This window comes from Hipposideros armiger, unplaced genomic scaffold (genome assembly GCF_001890085.2).
Source record: "Hipposideros armiger isolate ML-2016 unplaced genomic scaffold, ASM189008v1 scaffold_820, whole genome shotgun sequence".
NCBI classification, from domain to species: domain Eukaryota; kingdom Metazoa; phylum Chordata; class Mammalia; order Chiroptera; family Hipposideridae; genus Hipposideros; species Hipposideros armiger.
In genome coordinates, this window is record NW_017732170.1 from 112,269 (window position 1) to 128,793 (window position 16,525).

Here is a 16,525-nt window from a genome sequence, read left to right on the forward strand (position 1 = left end):
AGAGAGAGAGAGAGAGAGAGAGAGAGAGAGAGAGAGAGAGACTGCTTAGCCTGGAGAGAATTAGCCCAGTTTGAAGCAGATTCCTCTCCTGCTCTGATTATCTCTGTGAAGGAGGATCCAAGTGTTCAAACACAACAACTGGGGGCTTCACCCCAGTCGTAGCTGGTTTATCTCCTAGACACATTTGACCTTTCTATAGTCAGACCAAACGTTTGAAGTTAGTGTGTAAATAGGCTTTCAAATTATGCCATTAACTGGTCAATTATAATGTTACTATCAGCTAGGGAAATTAAAATGCCCGTTATCCTTAATGAGGCCTATGACAGGTAAACCGAGGGTCAAGGTGTGGCATGGCTGTCATCTCCCGTTCTTCTGGCTCTGCAGTTCCTGAGGTCATATGGTTCAAAATTGTTGTCACCCCATAGTCCCTTTTTGGGACCATATTTGCATTTGTTTTAGCCAAAGAGTTTCAGGAAAATTTGTTCTAGGGTCATTTCTGGACAGTGATTTTTGGAATCTCAATGTGGGAGTTGCCCAGTTATATCTTAGGAGTAAAGTATGTCTTACTCACGCTCTGCCAATATTTTTGTCTGCCTTGCATTTTTCAGCATTTGGGGCCTGGGGTGTTCTAAAACAACTCTGGGTTGTGGAGAATGTGAGTCTAGAAGCAACTCAAAAAGCAAGGCCCCACAGAATAGGGTGTTAACAACTGTGCTCTTTTAGCTACTTTATTTGTGGAAAAAAGGCAGAAGCCTGCCTTCCCTATTTGAGTTTACTCAAGGCAGGAAAGAAAAACAGTTCCTCTCAAAGGATTTTCTATTCGGTTTTTGGCCTGTTTTATAATAGTAACGCTTGTTTATTAGAGCCAGTTTTGCTTAGCCTTGAAGAGCATGGGTGTGGAGCGAGACCAGCTCTCTCTGTTCCTCCATGTCCTCATCTGTAAAGTGGGCATAATAGTTGGCCCTACCTTTTATGTTTATTTAGAGGATTAAATAAGTTAATTCATCTACATGAGTTAAAACACTGCTTGTGACATTAGTTGAACACTCGGTAATTACAAAATAAAACCCACCCACTATCCCTTCATACTATTAGCATTTAGTTCATTTCTCTCTTGTTTCTAACATTACATTTATAGTCCCTCTTCCTTGTATGTGTGTATATGCTCACACACATTGTATAATGAAACAGCACTATATTCTACACAATTTATCTTCTGTACTTTTCTGTTAATATTATGTCATGTAGGTGTTGCTGTCATTAGTTTTGGAAAATATATCCTTTCATAACTGTGTAGTAGTCTATTACATGGGTATACTATATTTATTTATAACTTTCCTCTTATTTTCTAAAATTTATTTCAAAAAGTTACTATTCAAAATAATGCTACAGATGAGCGTTCTTATTCACCGACACTTGGCAACATCTATGATATTTTTCATCCTGGGGATAGTTTTCTAGAGCTAAAGTTATTAATAAGCTATCTTCCCTTGTTTTGGTTATTTCTCCCCTATTCCTCTTTAATAAGCAGAGTCAAGTCTAAATGACTGGCTGTACCTTTCTAAATACTTTTATTTCTATGAGAAAGTTGCAGTTAAAGATTAATGAGAATTTGGGGCAGTAGAGTAGAGCAGCAAGAAAATGGAATTAGGAGTCAGACAGATTCTTTAAATCTCACTTTTATCCCTTTTTGGAATGTGATTTTGGGTAACTTATTTTAACTTTTGGAATCTCATTTCTTAATCAGTAATATGCAAATGATTTAAAACTAGAGTTATAGTATTATTGGAGAAGTAAATGAAATAAAGTCTTATGGAGTGCCCAGCGCCATGCCTGTCACAAAAAAAGCACTTCATAGCTGTTAGTCTCGGTTTCTTATGCGTATATTTCTGGGTGGCACATAGCAATGTAGAAGAGAGGGTACCTGTAGGTTGGACACATTTAAAATCAATTTGGGAGTCATAGAAACATGAAATGCAATGTGACAATTATAAAGCTCCGTGTTAGAGACCATACATTACAACCCAGGCTGAATACTTACTAAATGTGGAGGGGGCGTAGAATAGTAGCAAGAGTGTAGATTTGGACTCGCATACTTAATTTCTCCAGATTCCACCCCATGGCTCCCCCATATAAACACACGCGATCAGACATATGGACCAAATGGGATTTGACACATGGGAGGTAGTGTTTAACAGCAAAGCTTTAGAGTGAGGGCACATTCTAGCACATTTCTTACATCTGATCAATAAAAGCAATGGGCTGACATTTGGATAGCTCTTTTCTGTTGAACATGTGATAAAACAGATATCAAAGTCGATGGCAACACAGGTTGAAGGAGAGCAAGCATTTATTGCCAATAATAAAATGAGATGCATTTAAAAGATGCCTTGCTGCCATGGCCAATATTTACTGCCTGACACACACAATACCTTAATATTTTCAATCTTATGACAACAATCAATGTTAATGCCTTGTCAGCCAGGGACATTAGCCATCAGGTATTCTTTTTCAAGTTGTGAGATATTTTGTCACATTTACTCTATGATTAATACTCCAAACACCCTGAGGGAATTATTATCAGGTAACTTCCTGGAACTCTGAAGAAACAAAATATCATTGATAGTCCCTGAGAAATATTTCTACTTATTAGACAGTAAAGCTATTCCAATATAAAGTCTATACTAAGGAGGCCAAGAAACGCAGAAACTTTGGACATTTGCTATATATTTTATTTAAATTAATGTGAAAATCAAAATCTGTGTGAGACACTGTGTAAAGCACTTAACATATGCGAATTCACTGATCCTTACAATAATTTGGTAAAACAGATGATGTTATGTCCTGTTTTACAGGCAAGGAGATTGAGGTTCAGAGAGAATTTAAGTAATTTGGCCTAAATTGCACATCTAGGAGTTGGCAAATTTGCATTCCTAATCCATAAACAATATCTCTAATTCTTAGGTGTACGCTTCCAGCCACTAGCCATATTCTGTCACTCTTCCACAAGTTCTTTATTTTAGGATTTAAAGGTAGGGCTCATTCCTATCAGCGTCTATGAGTTGGTGACTGAAGGGAGATTATAAAGCTGGGAGACACAGTAATAGACAATATCAATACTGTCACAAACAGGAGTACAAAAGTCTTTTGTGTTTTTTTGTCCCCAATTGGTGAGAGCTGTGGGTGGAATAATTCAGATGAGTAATTCAGAATAAAACCAAACTTAACAATTTGATTTTTAATTTCAAAGTATTGAGTCTTACCTTTTTTTTTTTTTTTCCTGCTGCAGGGTTACCTAATGAAACTGTGGGAAATTAAGTAATGAGAAAACTAACTAGAAATCAGCAGGCAGGGTGAGATGAAAGCTAAGTGTTAGAGAAAGGTGATGGACTGGACAAATCAAAAGTAGAGGAAAATTAATTGAATTGACTCTGTGATGTTCATATTTGTCATTAGAGTTGCGAATTTACCTCACACCCTATCATTTCAATCCACTGCTTTTTTTAATAATGAGGAAGTCACCATTTAACTTGCTAGCTTTCCAATAATAAATCCAAGATTTCCTTTATGACAAATACGTTCTTCAGAATTCCATGTAAATAAAATAATTACTTAGATATCAAAAATGTCACTACAGTATTTTGACTGTGAATTGTGACATGAATTTGTAAAAGTCGGTATTTTCTACTTTGTTAATTAGCTGTTTTTTCTCTCTATATATATATTAATAAGTAATAAGTGACATACCAATTTTATTAAAAATGATCTCAAATATCGGAGAGTATAAGGAACCAGATATGATTATAATTGCCATAACTGGTGGAAACCAATGTATTTTTCAGCCATTCTTAGCATAATAGTGGTTTTAAAATAATTTTGAAAAATTTGTTTCTTACTGCCCTCAGATCCTTGTTACTGCATCATCTCAATGTGTGTGTAACTCTGTGAGCATTCTTACAAACCTTTATTTTTATCCAAATGTACTCCTGTAAAAGGAATATTACATTGTTTGTGGTTTTCTCAGTAATCAAAAACTCAGTCATTCTTCTTTGATGTCTTCAATAGGTTTTTACATTTTCCAGCTATAAAGCAAAGAATACGAGAGAGCAAGTAGAGCGAAAGCAAATGAGTGAGCGAAAGCAATACCTGAGAACTATACAGAACAATAACTTTATTTGCTGAGCCTATTTAAAATACCTATTTCGGACATAGATTACTCTCTGCCTTATTTTAATATCTCAACTTTCAAATTAACTGCAGAAGCAGAAATATTAGAAAGTTGATTGCAATTGAATTTTACACCAGTGATTTCATCCAAATCCTCTTTATAGGCATTGGGAAAAGGAGACATAGTATTGTTATTAGTGAATGTTTCTCTTAATTGGTAATTTAAATTAATGAATTTGAAAAATATTTTTGGACAGAAGTTTGAAATACACTAGCTAAAAGATTGATTCTTTACAACTCAAGATTTGTCTCATATAATTTAAAGGGTTTCAATTTCTTTGTTTTACTTAAATTATTTTATTATTTGAATGACATTTATTTGTATTCTTGCTTCCTTATGGAATATGTCAGCAAAGTGTGGCGGACTCCCCGAGCTTTCATTCTGTTTCTGACACTGGCTCTGTGACCTTTGACAGCTCTGCCACTTCTCTGGGCATTAGTTCCTATGAAAGGTTGAATCTGGTCTAGATGACATGGGGTGTTACTTGGAGCTTGATATTATACTAGAAGCAGGACCTTGAAATGAAATGTGAACATGTTCTGATTTAGGGAAACCTTGTGATCGTCAATGCGCGTTTGAAAATTGAGGCCCTAATTCTAGTGTGTCTGAGATTTTTTAAGGGATATTAAAGTAGATTATTACTAATGCCAACTATTTCCTACTTCAAAGTCCTCATTTCACTTAATATTCTCTCAAAGGGATGTCAAGTTTTGCTGTTCATGTTCTAGTTTTTTCTTTCATTGGGGATCTATAGCTAGCTTTCTTCATTGTGAAAATGAACAGTGTTTAATATTAGTAGATGTCTGTACTTTTCTTATGATTCACTTTTGGAATATGTTACCTTTTTTCCACCCTTTATATCTCTGTGGCAAACATAGACAGTTTGTAATGGAGATGGTAGATGGACTCAATCTTATGATAACTGATTAGTTGTTGCTAGTGCTGGCTGCCTGGAGCAGTACATGGAAGGATCTTAGGGGATGTCTGGGCTTTGAGAGACAGAGTGCTGTAGTTGACTTTTGAAATAAAGGCAACCAATACTATGTGGCATGTCTGCTGTTACTTTTTAATTGTAATTATATTTGACTTACTTACAGTGACTGATGAGTCACTGAAATTTGTCTCTACTCAGGTCTCCAAAGTGTCTCTTGTGACAAGGATAACAGATGCTTATTAGAAAATTGTTTTCAGTCACCCTGTCTCAGCTGGTTGGTCATTTATGCTTACAGACAAATTTTCTTTCCAGATTAATTCCTTCTGTTTAACTTCTGTTGTTGATTCTGCAAAGCTCAGGTTGCCCTTAAGGACATTTGAATTGTTCAGTGATTATTGATTCAAAGGAATTACAGAAGATGTTACCTAAAATCTGGAGGCCAAAACAAAACAAATTCCTGCCAACCTAGCCTTACCTGTATAGGCATGTTACTTTTCTCATTGGCGTAGCCTATGTATTGACTAGTAAATCTTAGAGGGAGCTGACTCAAGACAACCCTGCATATAGATGAAGATTTTCTTTTGAAATGTTGAGCCTGAAGACACATGACTGTCTCCTGACATAGAAGCAATATATTGCTCAATAGCTATTAGACAAAGAAACAGTTAGAAAACCTAGTCATATGACCCACATATTTTTGGGAGTGGTGCTTGGAAGGCAACAACATCTGAGCTGATGTTGAGCAGAGTAGTGTTAGCCTTCAGCTTTCGACTTCGTGGTGATTGGTGTACCCATCACAGTCATCAGCTCTTGGTTTTTGGACAAGTGATTGTCACCTATAATCACCATGCACTGACTCTGGGAGCAGTAATAAGCCCTGACAGACTGCTAATCTGGCTAACTGTTTCAAATACACATATGTGCAAGCTCTTTGCCCACCTCGCTGTTACCAAGTGAACTAAAAGTGATTACTGCTTTTAGAGTAGGAAGGAGGAGGGATTGAGGAAAATGATGATACACAGTCTCAAGTACTGTAACAAAGTCAGTGCAATGATGTAATGCATTAAGGAACAGAGCACAGGATTAGAGATTGAAAGGTCTGGATTTAAACTGTAGTTCCATATATTACCAACAAAGAGAGTTCAGATAAATGAGTTAAGCTTTCTGTGCTTTGGTTTATAAATGAAGATAGAAATTCCTTCTCATATAGTTGCTGTGAGGATTGCATGATATAAAATCATTATAAAGTGTTTAGAAAGTTCCTGCCACTTAGCAAGGCACTCTTATTTTTTATACTGGCATTCAACAGAAATAGTTGGCATACAATGGATCACATCATGAAGATAGTGAAGGCTCTCTAAAAAAATCTATAATTTTTAGAAAAGTGCTACATGCTCATTGTAAAAGCACATAAAGAAACAAGCCAAACAACATAAAGTCAAAGAAGAACATTCAAATCACCCCAATTTCTACCCAGTGATAGAGCATACTAACCAGATTTCTCTCTGTGTATTTATTTAGGTGTATATAAAGAGCATGTATCATTCATACCCATTATTTGATGACTTAGACGAGATAGAAATGTTGTTTTCTTTGGGTGTTCCACTCCAGATATTGATACCTGAGCCTGGTTCCTCTCTGCAAGCCTGGTGCCCCCTGCATGGGGGGCAGGAACTCCAGGGCAGCACTCTGAGCTAATGACCTCAGCTGCCATCCCAGGAGATCCCTCTTCCTTTCTGTGCAGCTTCCACAGAGCCCGCACTGCTGCTGTTAAGATGTCACTGCCAACAGGCCACTGGGAAGTTGTAGGAATGCCTTTCGGCTGCAGGGCCTGACATGCGGTCTTGCCACCGTCTTCCCCTGGAGCCCTGCTCATGGTCTCCTGGTGCTGGTCTCTGGTGATTTACCAAAGCTTTGTGGTGCTGTTCTTATTTAGTTCTTTCCATAAGGTCAGCTACGTTCCTGACTCTGGGCTCCATAAAACTCCTCCATATTTTCATCATGAATTTCCCTCTTTTACGTCAGCAGAATATTGTTGCATCGGCCTTCAGGTGCTTTTTCAAGTGCCTGACAGCACACAGAGCTTGAACTTGATTAAACCTGTAGAGCATATTATGTGATTGCTTTGAGTCCCACTTATGAAGAAGGAAAGTTTCTTGGGCAGAATTTGGTCTGAGACTTGCTCTCATGGTAACAGGATTTGGGAGTGAGGTTATAGTGACAGAGAGCTACACAGCCCTCACAGGCTTCAGCAGTTGGAGACAACAGATAGCTACCAAACAGTATTCACTGGATAGGAGAGTTAGTAACAACTGATACCCAGAAGGTCATTGACCTGGTATTGTATGTTCATTGTGCCCTCACTCACTGTACTGAGTTATCTTGCTAATTTTGAAAGATTTTATGACTTAATTCTTTTGCTTTTTCTAGGTACAAAATTATATCTTCTGCAAGTAATGATAATTGAATGTCCCTCTTTCCTGTACTGTCTCATTTTTATTTTATATCTTATTCCCAAGAGCTTCCAAAGTGATGCTGAATGATGAAATTGTTTACAGTTCATTTCATTTTGTTCTCAATAATATAGACAGTCAATATAACCAACACAAAAATCAAAATTTAAAATCAATGAAAAATTTACAAAAATGCAGCCTTAAGCTTTTACTATTCTTGTGACTTTGGACACTTTATTTAACCTCTCTGACTTTTATTGTTGCCTGTGGAAAATGAATTCTGATAATACTTGCTACTTGTTAGGGTTATGGCGAGGGCTGCGGGCAATGACTTTTTTAAAGTTCCCAGCACTGTGCCTGGCACCTGTCTCAGGAAATAAATAGCAGGTACAGAACTTGTGATGTAGGTTCCCACTGGGTATGACAGGCACAGATGAGGGAGCAATCAATTCTACCTGCCCTGGGCACAGCAGCGGGGAGGCTGAAAAAGGTTCACTTTTCCCAGGAGGAATGAGTTTGGTGAGGAAATTTCAGGGAAAGGGAATGCTTGCGGCTAAGTCGTGAGTACAGAAAATGTGAGGCCATGTTAGTTTAAGGGGCTGCAAAAACAATCTGAAGTGTCTAGAGCAGAGTCTACGATATGAAATATGGATAGAGGCGTAGCTGGAGATAAAGCTGGGGTCAGAATGTGGCAGGTACTTAGTGCGATATTAAGGTGTTTGGAGTGTCTGTAGGTGATGGGTTTTATGCAAGGGAGCCATTTGGTCAGGTTTTACTGTAGAGAACTTTTCTCTTGGAGGTATCTTGGCCAATGAACTGGGAGATAGGAGGCAGGGTGACCAGTTAAGAGCTCTGTGGTCTGGGAAGTTTTTGGACCTGGAAGCAGAAACCAAACTGAGAAAACATTAGGGGAGAGGAAGAGGGAAAAGGGGGGATGACTCTGGGGTCTCACTTAGAAGAGAGGTGGATTGGACAGTGTTGTTGTCTTAGTTTCCCGAGGTTGTTGTAACCAATGACCTCCAATTCATAACACAATGGAACTTGATTCTCTCACAGTGCTTGAGGCCAACAGGCTGAAATCACTATTGCTTAGCTGAAACCAAGGCGTTAGGAGGGCTGCTGTCCCGCTGGAAGCTCTAGTGGAGAATTCAGCCGCTCTTTGCCTTTTCCAGCTTCTGGTGGTGGCTGCTGGCATATGCTGGCCAGTGGCCACATTGCTTCAGTCTTCCTAGGTAGACTCTAGAAATCTCTTTCTGCTCTATTCACATCCTTCTCTCTTCTGGGTCAAACCTCTCTCTGCCTTCTTCTTATAAGGATATATGGGATTGCATTTAGGGCCCAATCAGCTAATCCAGGACAATCTCATCTCTCACCTCAGGATCTGTATTTTAACCACATCTATAAAGACCCCCCCTCCCCCAATAAGGTCATATTTATAGGTTCCAGGGATTCGGACCTGATACTTGTGGAGGGCCGTTATTCTACCTTCCATGGTTGCCATGTCACTGAGATAGGAAATAGGGGAGCTACAATACTGAGGAAAAGATAGTGAGATTAGATTTGTACATAAGTTTGAGGTTTTTAAGAAGACCCATATTCTGTTCTCAGTCTCTTTGTAGCCTGCCCATTTTTGTTAACATAATGTTATGTTTCTCTTCTCCAGTTGAAATAAAGGATTGGGCTCTGTATCTTTTTTTCTGAAACTGTGCATCACCTTGAGTTAACCTTATAATACTTCCAACCAATGGGTTCTTCTATTTAGTTTTAGCTCAGGCAAACCAAAGCTCTGACATGTCAGATTTTGAAAAAGTCTGGGTTTCCTTTTAAGTAATTTTCAAGAATATCAGTCATAGGTGAATGCCTCAGGAGAATCATAAAAGTTTTCATTGTTAATTATCTTCCCTTCAAAGTTCTTTTAGGATCTAAACCAAATTCAACCCACGCAAAGGTTGAAACTTATTTTTATCCCTGACCTATTTAGCTCAATAGTACTAATTATAATAAATACTTTAAATAACCAATTTCAGCAAAACTGAAAAATATTTTAAAGTTTATTTTCTCTTTTTTAAATGTATTATGTTTGGGAGGGTAATGTATACCCTGTATAGTAAAGTTCTACTTATATGCTCAGGTTAAGAGAGGAAGCTTTTGAGCTGCATTTTTAGTTTATTTGCACAACTACAAATCTGAAAATCTATTCTTATTTTCTTGAAAGCCAGATAATCTTGTTAAGTTCTTTCCAATGATCCTATCCTTCAGAATTACTTGGTATCTTAGATTCTAGCTGACTTTTTAGTAAGCTTTAATTTCAAGATACTTCATTTTTTCATTTCGAAAGCTTTACTTTTTGCCTATGCACAGTCTGTTGCCCCTTGCCATAGAAATTTCAGTTTTGGGAAAAATATTTTTCCTTAAATTTGTATAGCTAAATTTCCAGAGATAATGTTTGTTTAATGAATGCAATAGAGAATGAATACCTGAGTCCAAGGGGATTAAGTATTGTGTTCAAATCACTTTCAAATATTTGAACAATTTCTGTTCAGTTGGTCAAAGTTTTGATTTCCTTGTCTTTATCTTAAAAAAAAAATCCGTGAACACCATTTTGTGTGTATGTTTACATATATACCAAGAACTTCGTAACTCCTACCTGTAAGACAATATAATGCCCAAAATAAGGGCCTTGGGCATGGCCCAGTGACATGGGGTTTGTTTCCAGTCCCAGTAAAGCAGTTACTTTCAGATATTTTCAGTTAATGGATTCCTTATTAGGGCAAAGGCCCAAAATACCACCTTCCTCTTTTACCCTTCTTCCCATAATAAAACACCTCACCATATTTAAAGTGTGAAAAGCTGATTCTTGTGATTGGATACTGGAACCATTCATTCATTCATTAGATATTGTTGAGCCCTTGTTCAAGCCTTTGCTAAGTTCCCTGGTGGCCTCAGTGATATTCGGTAAACACCTTGATGGTGGTCAATGAGCCTGAGACTACACTGAATAACAGATAAACAAGAGGCCTTTAATAATTTCCTATGTTTTTGTTAAACCCAGAATAATTTTGATTATTATAGATACAGAACCATTTTCAGGGAAGATTATATGATACAGAGATGTGGTTCTCTGTCCACATGTGGAAAATTTATGCTGGATGATGATTGTAAAATGATAAAGCATTATTCAGCTCAATAGACCATATTTTTATTCCTATGGAAAGCTAATAGAACAATTTTTTTGTTTAGCTCCATTTACAAGCTATTTTTTTGTTCTTATTAAAAATTAAATAGAATAATTCCACTCAGGCACAGCAGTAGAGGCCCTTTATCTGTTGTCAAAGCTTTGTTGGCCACAAGTAACAGTGCTTTTTGAAGCTTGCTTCATACCTTCAGTTTGGGGACTTATGCCCTATAACAAGTTATATTGTATATTTTGTTAAATTAGCATTTTAAAAGGTCACAAATAGTAAGATTGTCTTTACTCTGAAACTATTAACTTTAAAATCTGTAATAGATTTTCTAAAGTAGATCTTTTTTTTCTAAGTTGTGTCTGTGTTAGGATAATGATATTTGCTACCTTTTTAAGCATTTTTTTTTAAATTCAATATTTCCTACACTATTAAAGACCAATATTTATTAGGTGATTTCATGTACTGAATAGGAAAGAGCAAGCCTGCAACTTTGTGGTAACTCACTTAGAAATTACTTTTACCTTAACAGAGACCATGCTGTTATGTTTGTTTTACATAAAAATTAGTTTTACTTTTCTACTAATAAAGCCTCATTATATATAAATATACTAGAAAAGGTTACTTGAGCTTTTTAGAAACAAGGTACCTGTTTCAAGATACAGATTTGTTTAGATTATTTCAATTATATAGACATACTTTTCCGTTGCTTTTTTTCTAGCATATTTTAAAAAATAGTTGGGATGTGCTATTCTGCGCTACCCAGAAAGAGACCAATTTGGCACTGTTCTTGGTTCCCACGTAACTTAAAGGGAAACTTTCACAATGTCCGGAGCAGGAGGATGTCCTCCAACTCCTTGCAGCAGAAACCCACTTAGGTGGCACCAGCCTTGATTTCCAAATGTACATCTACAAGAGGAAAAGTGATGGCATCTACATCATAAATCTGGAGAGCACTTGGGAGAAGCTTCTGCTGGCAGCTCATGCCATTGAAAATAGGGCTGATGTCAGTGTCATATTGTCCAGGAATACCCACAGGCGAGCTGTGCCGAAGTTTGCTGCTGCCACTGGAGCCACTCTCATTGCTGGCCGCTTCACTCCTGGGACCTTCACTAACCAGATCCAGGCAGCCTTCCGGGAGCCGAGACTTCTGGTGGTTACCGATCCCCGTGCTGACCACCAGCCTCTCACAGAAGCGTCTCATGTTAACCTGCCGACCATTGCTCTGTGTACACAGACTCTTCTCTGTGTTGTGACATTGCCATCCCATACAACAATGAGGGAGCTCACCCAGTGGGTCTGATGTGGTGGATGCTAGCCTGGGACGCTCTGTGCACGCGTGGCACCATGTCCCGTGAACACCTGCCAGAGGTCACACCTGATCTCCACTTATACAGAAATCCTGAAGAGATTATAAAGGAAGATCAGGCTGCTGCTGACAAGGCTGTGACCAAAGAGGAATTTCATGGTAACTGGATTGCTCCAGTCCCTGAGCTCACTGCTGCTCAACTTGAGGTCACAGATGGGTCTGAAGGGGTGTGTGTGGGGGGGCCCTCAGTGCATATTCAGCAGTTTCCTGCTGAAGGCTGGAGCAGGCAGCCAGCCACTGAGGACTGGTCTGCAGCCCCCCACTGCTCAGGCCACTGAATGGGTAGGAACAACCAGAGTGGTCTTAAGGTTGATGGAAAACAACCAGTTACTAAAAGAAAAAAAAAAAAAGTTGGGATAATAGCTAACCATTGTACTTTCTTTCTTTTCTTTTTTTTTTTTTGTTGTAGCTGAATCACTTTGACTTTGTTTTTAGGTTATTGCTCCTTCTCCCCACAACATACTTATTTCATATACCATTCAATGTTGCTATTTAGTTACTCCTATGAATTTGTCTTCCTAGTAAAATTCAGCCTTCTTGAAATAAGGGGATATGTCTTTAATATTTATTGTATCTTTGGTAGTGTTAGTTAGATCTTAGGCATAGAGTATTTGCTTGAAAAATACTTGCAGAGTTGCACTGAAGTTTAAAGAAATTTTCATTTTCCAGGCAGAGAAAGACAAACCGGAGTTGTCATTTTCAGAGGCTAACTGGCTGTTTCGTATAGGTCTTGGAATGCCAATTGAGAATAAAAATTATTATGGCCAAGAAAACTGTAATATTCATGTTGGCCACTAAGCACAGTTCTGTATTAATAACTATATGAAAAAGTATCTTAAAATCAGAAGGTGACTTGTTGACCATAAAATCAGAGCTGGCAATATATATATTTAATTAAGGTTGACATAGTCACAGGGTGTGGAGTACAGCACAGGGAACAGAGTCAATGGAATTAAAACAGCTATATACGATGTCAGAGGGGTAGGAGATTGGGGGAGGGGGTTTATCATTTTGTGAGGGGTTTAAATGTCTAATTAGTACATTGTTTTGTACATCGGAAGCTAATAAAAAAAATCAGCAGGCACGGTTATCGGATGAGCTAACTGACTACTGTCATCAAGGGAGGACTTGATGCATCAATCTGCGCTAAGGACTCATGTCTATGAAGATTGAATAGTGAGGGGGGAGGTCAGGGAAGCCTTTCTCCTGGATGGTCCTAGAAAGGTGTTACTAAATTCTGGCTTATCAACTTCTATTTCAGGTTTCATACAAAATACACTCCTTCCATTAACCGGTATCTTCATGCAGGTTAGTGTTTGATTGGGCCTTAGCTTTAGTTATGCTATTTGGTTGTCAGAAAAGTCATGACGTATTTTTTCTGTGTTTTTCATTGGAAAAATGCGTCATGGCTTCTCCGACAACCCAATATTTCAGTCATACTCATTGAAGTCCATAGTCCAGGCATTTTAACTGAAACTTGAGGATGAATGGTTACTAGAATTACTCAGGCAATTCACAGATCATAATTTTGAATACATTATTTCTTCAGGTATATTTTTTAACTCATACACTGTATTTTTCTGTAATTTCTTTTCAGGAATTTGTTCTCTTCCTTGGTTTGGCTATATCTAGATTTACAGAATACAAAGACAGGTTCAGGACTTCCCACTTAATGAAGGTTGACATCATGTTATAAAGTTATAGGCATCCTAGCTCAGGCAAATGATACCCCCTTGAAGGGAAGGAGTAGCCTTCCTATATAAATGTCTAAGCACTATCTTGTATACCTGAAGCTATTATAATATTATATGTCAACTGTAATTGAAATGGTAAAGAAAAGAAAGCTGATGTGATGCAGGTGTGTGTGCGCGCGTGCATGCATTATTTTTTAAAGTGCCTCATATGGAAAACAAAAATATTTTTCTCTTATGTACAGTTGTGTTTGGCCTTCTTTCTTTTTATTCTGTAGGCAGCATCTCTCTTCATATTCATCCATGAACTGGAATTTATTGTGTTTTATACTCCAGTGGCTCAACCAGTGGGTATATTTTTGAGGCCTTCTACATTTTCGACATTCTCAGGAAAATAAGTCGTTTCTTCTGGACTTCTCTAGATTGTGTGGCATTTCACAAAGAACAGGGAAATGGGGTTCAGAAGAAGTTGGCTGCATTGGATTATTCTGGACTGGATTGTGGGCTCTTACTTGTTTACTCAGTGTCTCTGAGCTTCAACTTAGTTTCATTTTTCATAAAATGGCTTTCGTAATAACACTTATCTCACCTTGCTTAATGCGAATGTGCTTTGTTTCTAATAGGATTTGGGAAGGTAAAGATCTTGCATTCCTATCATAAATCCAAACTGGATGATGTATTTTGATAATCCCTGGTATTTTACAGCCTATGTATCATTTAAGAATATTTGCCTTTTCCAAACTTTTAAAATTGTAGGTTTGAATAAGTAGTCTTTGGGAATTAAATCTAGGCAGAGATAGTCCATTCTATTACGTTCATATGACCAAAGTATTTATGAAATGTATCATCAGACAGCAATGAGAAAGTTAAATTGTAAATTTTAGGGAGTGTTATGAAGAGTTTATGGAGTTTTCTTTCTCATTATATAAAGCATCTAAGATTGTTTTTGTTTCTTTTTTTGTTTTTGACCTTATCATTATGTGTTATGGATCAAAATGACTGGAAGAAACAATGTGACTAGTAAAATCTGTGATTAAGAATAATTATCTTTATTGTTGTTAGAAATCCATTGTATGTTTGTGGGTAAAAATTATAATTTTTTTTAGATAAATAAAGCCCTGAAATTACATGATTTTCTTTAAAATATGTATATAGCATAGTTTTTGAATCCCACCCACACTGTGGTATTTTCCACTGTTATCTCTTGATTTTTATGAACTCTGAAAGAAAGAATTGAATTGCATTTTTTGGGGGGCACATAGTGAGCAAAAGCTGGAGACACAGGAAGGGCTGGAGAATTTACCCGTAAGTGGAGAACTAGTTTTTGTAAACATATATCACATTAGTTTCTCAAATGGAAATGTTTTAGTTTACTTTTTACCAATCATCGCTGGCATCACAATGTCTGCATAGGGGACAGAAGGATTATTTTAATTTGATTTTCGACTAGTGGTCTTTGACTCTGACTTAATTCCAAACATAAATATGTCTGATATTTTGTTTCTACGAATATTTCAAAACATAATCTAATTTTTTTTTTTTTTGGTGTATGCTTCTTGTTCTGGTGACTGTTTTTTTAAAAAAGGTTTATCAGTGTACAGTGATTCCATGGAAGCTGTAACTTTTGAGAACCTGGGATAAGGGGGATAAGGAAGGATTTCAGATTGATATAAAATAAAGAAGGCCTTTAAAATACCAAGGGCAGGACAGATGAATGCACATGAGTATAGTCCCAATTGAGGAATAAGAAAGCTTAAACATGAGATTCTTATCAGTATCCAATATGGTAATTTAGCTGTTAACAAATTATTACCAAACAACGGAGGATGAATATGAAGCACAGTTAACTTCTGGAAACTTCAAGCACAGATTTAACTTTTAGAACTTTCATACTAGACAGCCAAGTTTTTCAGACAAGCATACAACTTCAAATGAGTACTTTTTAGAAAAAAAAACATGGTTGTAGATAGAAATTTTTCTAGTAATTATCTTATTAATTAGAGCATAGTGAATTTTTTTTTAATTACTCAGGGTTATTGTTGTGAGCATAAAGTATAGGACTGCATTACTATCATTAAAGGTAACAGGGTACCCCAATACCAGAGGAATCCAAACTTGCACACTCTCTGAGTTTCTGTTTATATTCTATTGTAGATGTGGAAACATCTGTAAAAAAGAATAAATAGGTGCTAATAATGGCCTTGTCTATCTTTTTAATCTTTCCTTCTACTGAGAAGAAGCTTTAAGGAAGATCTATATGTTCATCTTAAATTCCCAAGCCATCATAGCAGGCTTGATGTCACCCAAATGTCAATAGATGGTGCTTCACTGTTGCCTTCTAATTGCATGGACTAATGTGACCATATGCTCTGCATCCCAAGCTATTTTGCATCAGTAAAAACTCACAGTTCAATTTAGGAAGCATTTTTGAGCATCTATGTACTCATTAATGAAGGGGTAAAAGGAAACCTAAAACAGTTAATTCTAGCAGAGATCTTGATTTTAGAATGTGGAGAGTCTTATTGGCTAACTTCCGTGGAAGACTAAACAAATAAACCCTTTGGCCTCCCAAACTCCAGTGATGTTCTTTAAATAAGTACAAGCAGATCTTTAGCAAGTTTTTATTTAGTCATATACATATATATATATATATATATATATATATATA

General features: G+C 37.1%; 1 protein-coding gene and 1 pseudogene across 1 annotated transcript in view; both read left to right on the forward strand.

The window, feature by feature from the left end:
* The window catches only part of LOC109374406 (40S ribosomal protein SA pseudogene), an 18,185-nt pseudogene extending 5,659 nt beyond the window's left edge, over window positions 1-12,526 (forward strand).
* Window positions 1-16,525, forward strand: part of CPNE8 (copine 8) — a 166,571-nt gene that overhangs the window by 8,514 nt on the left and 141,532 nt on the right. The window lies entirely within an intron of this gene.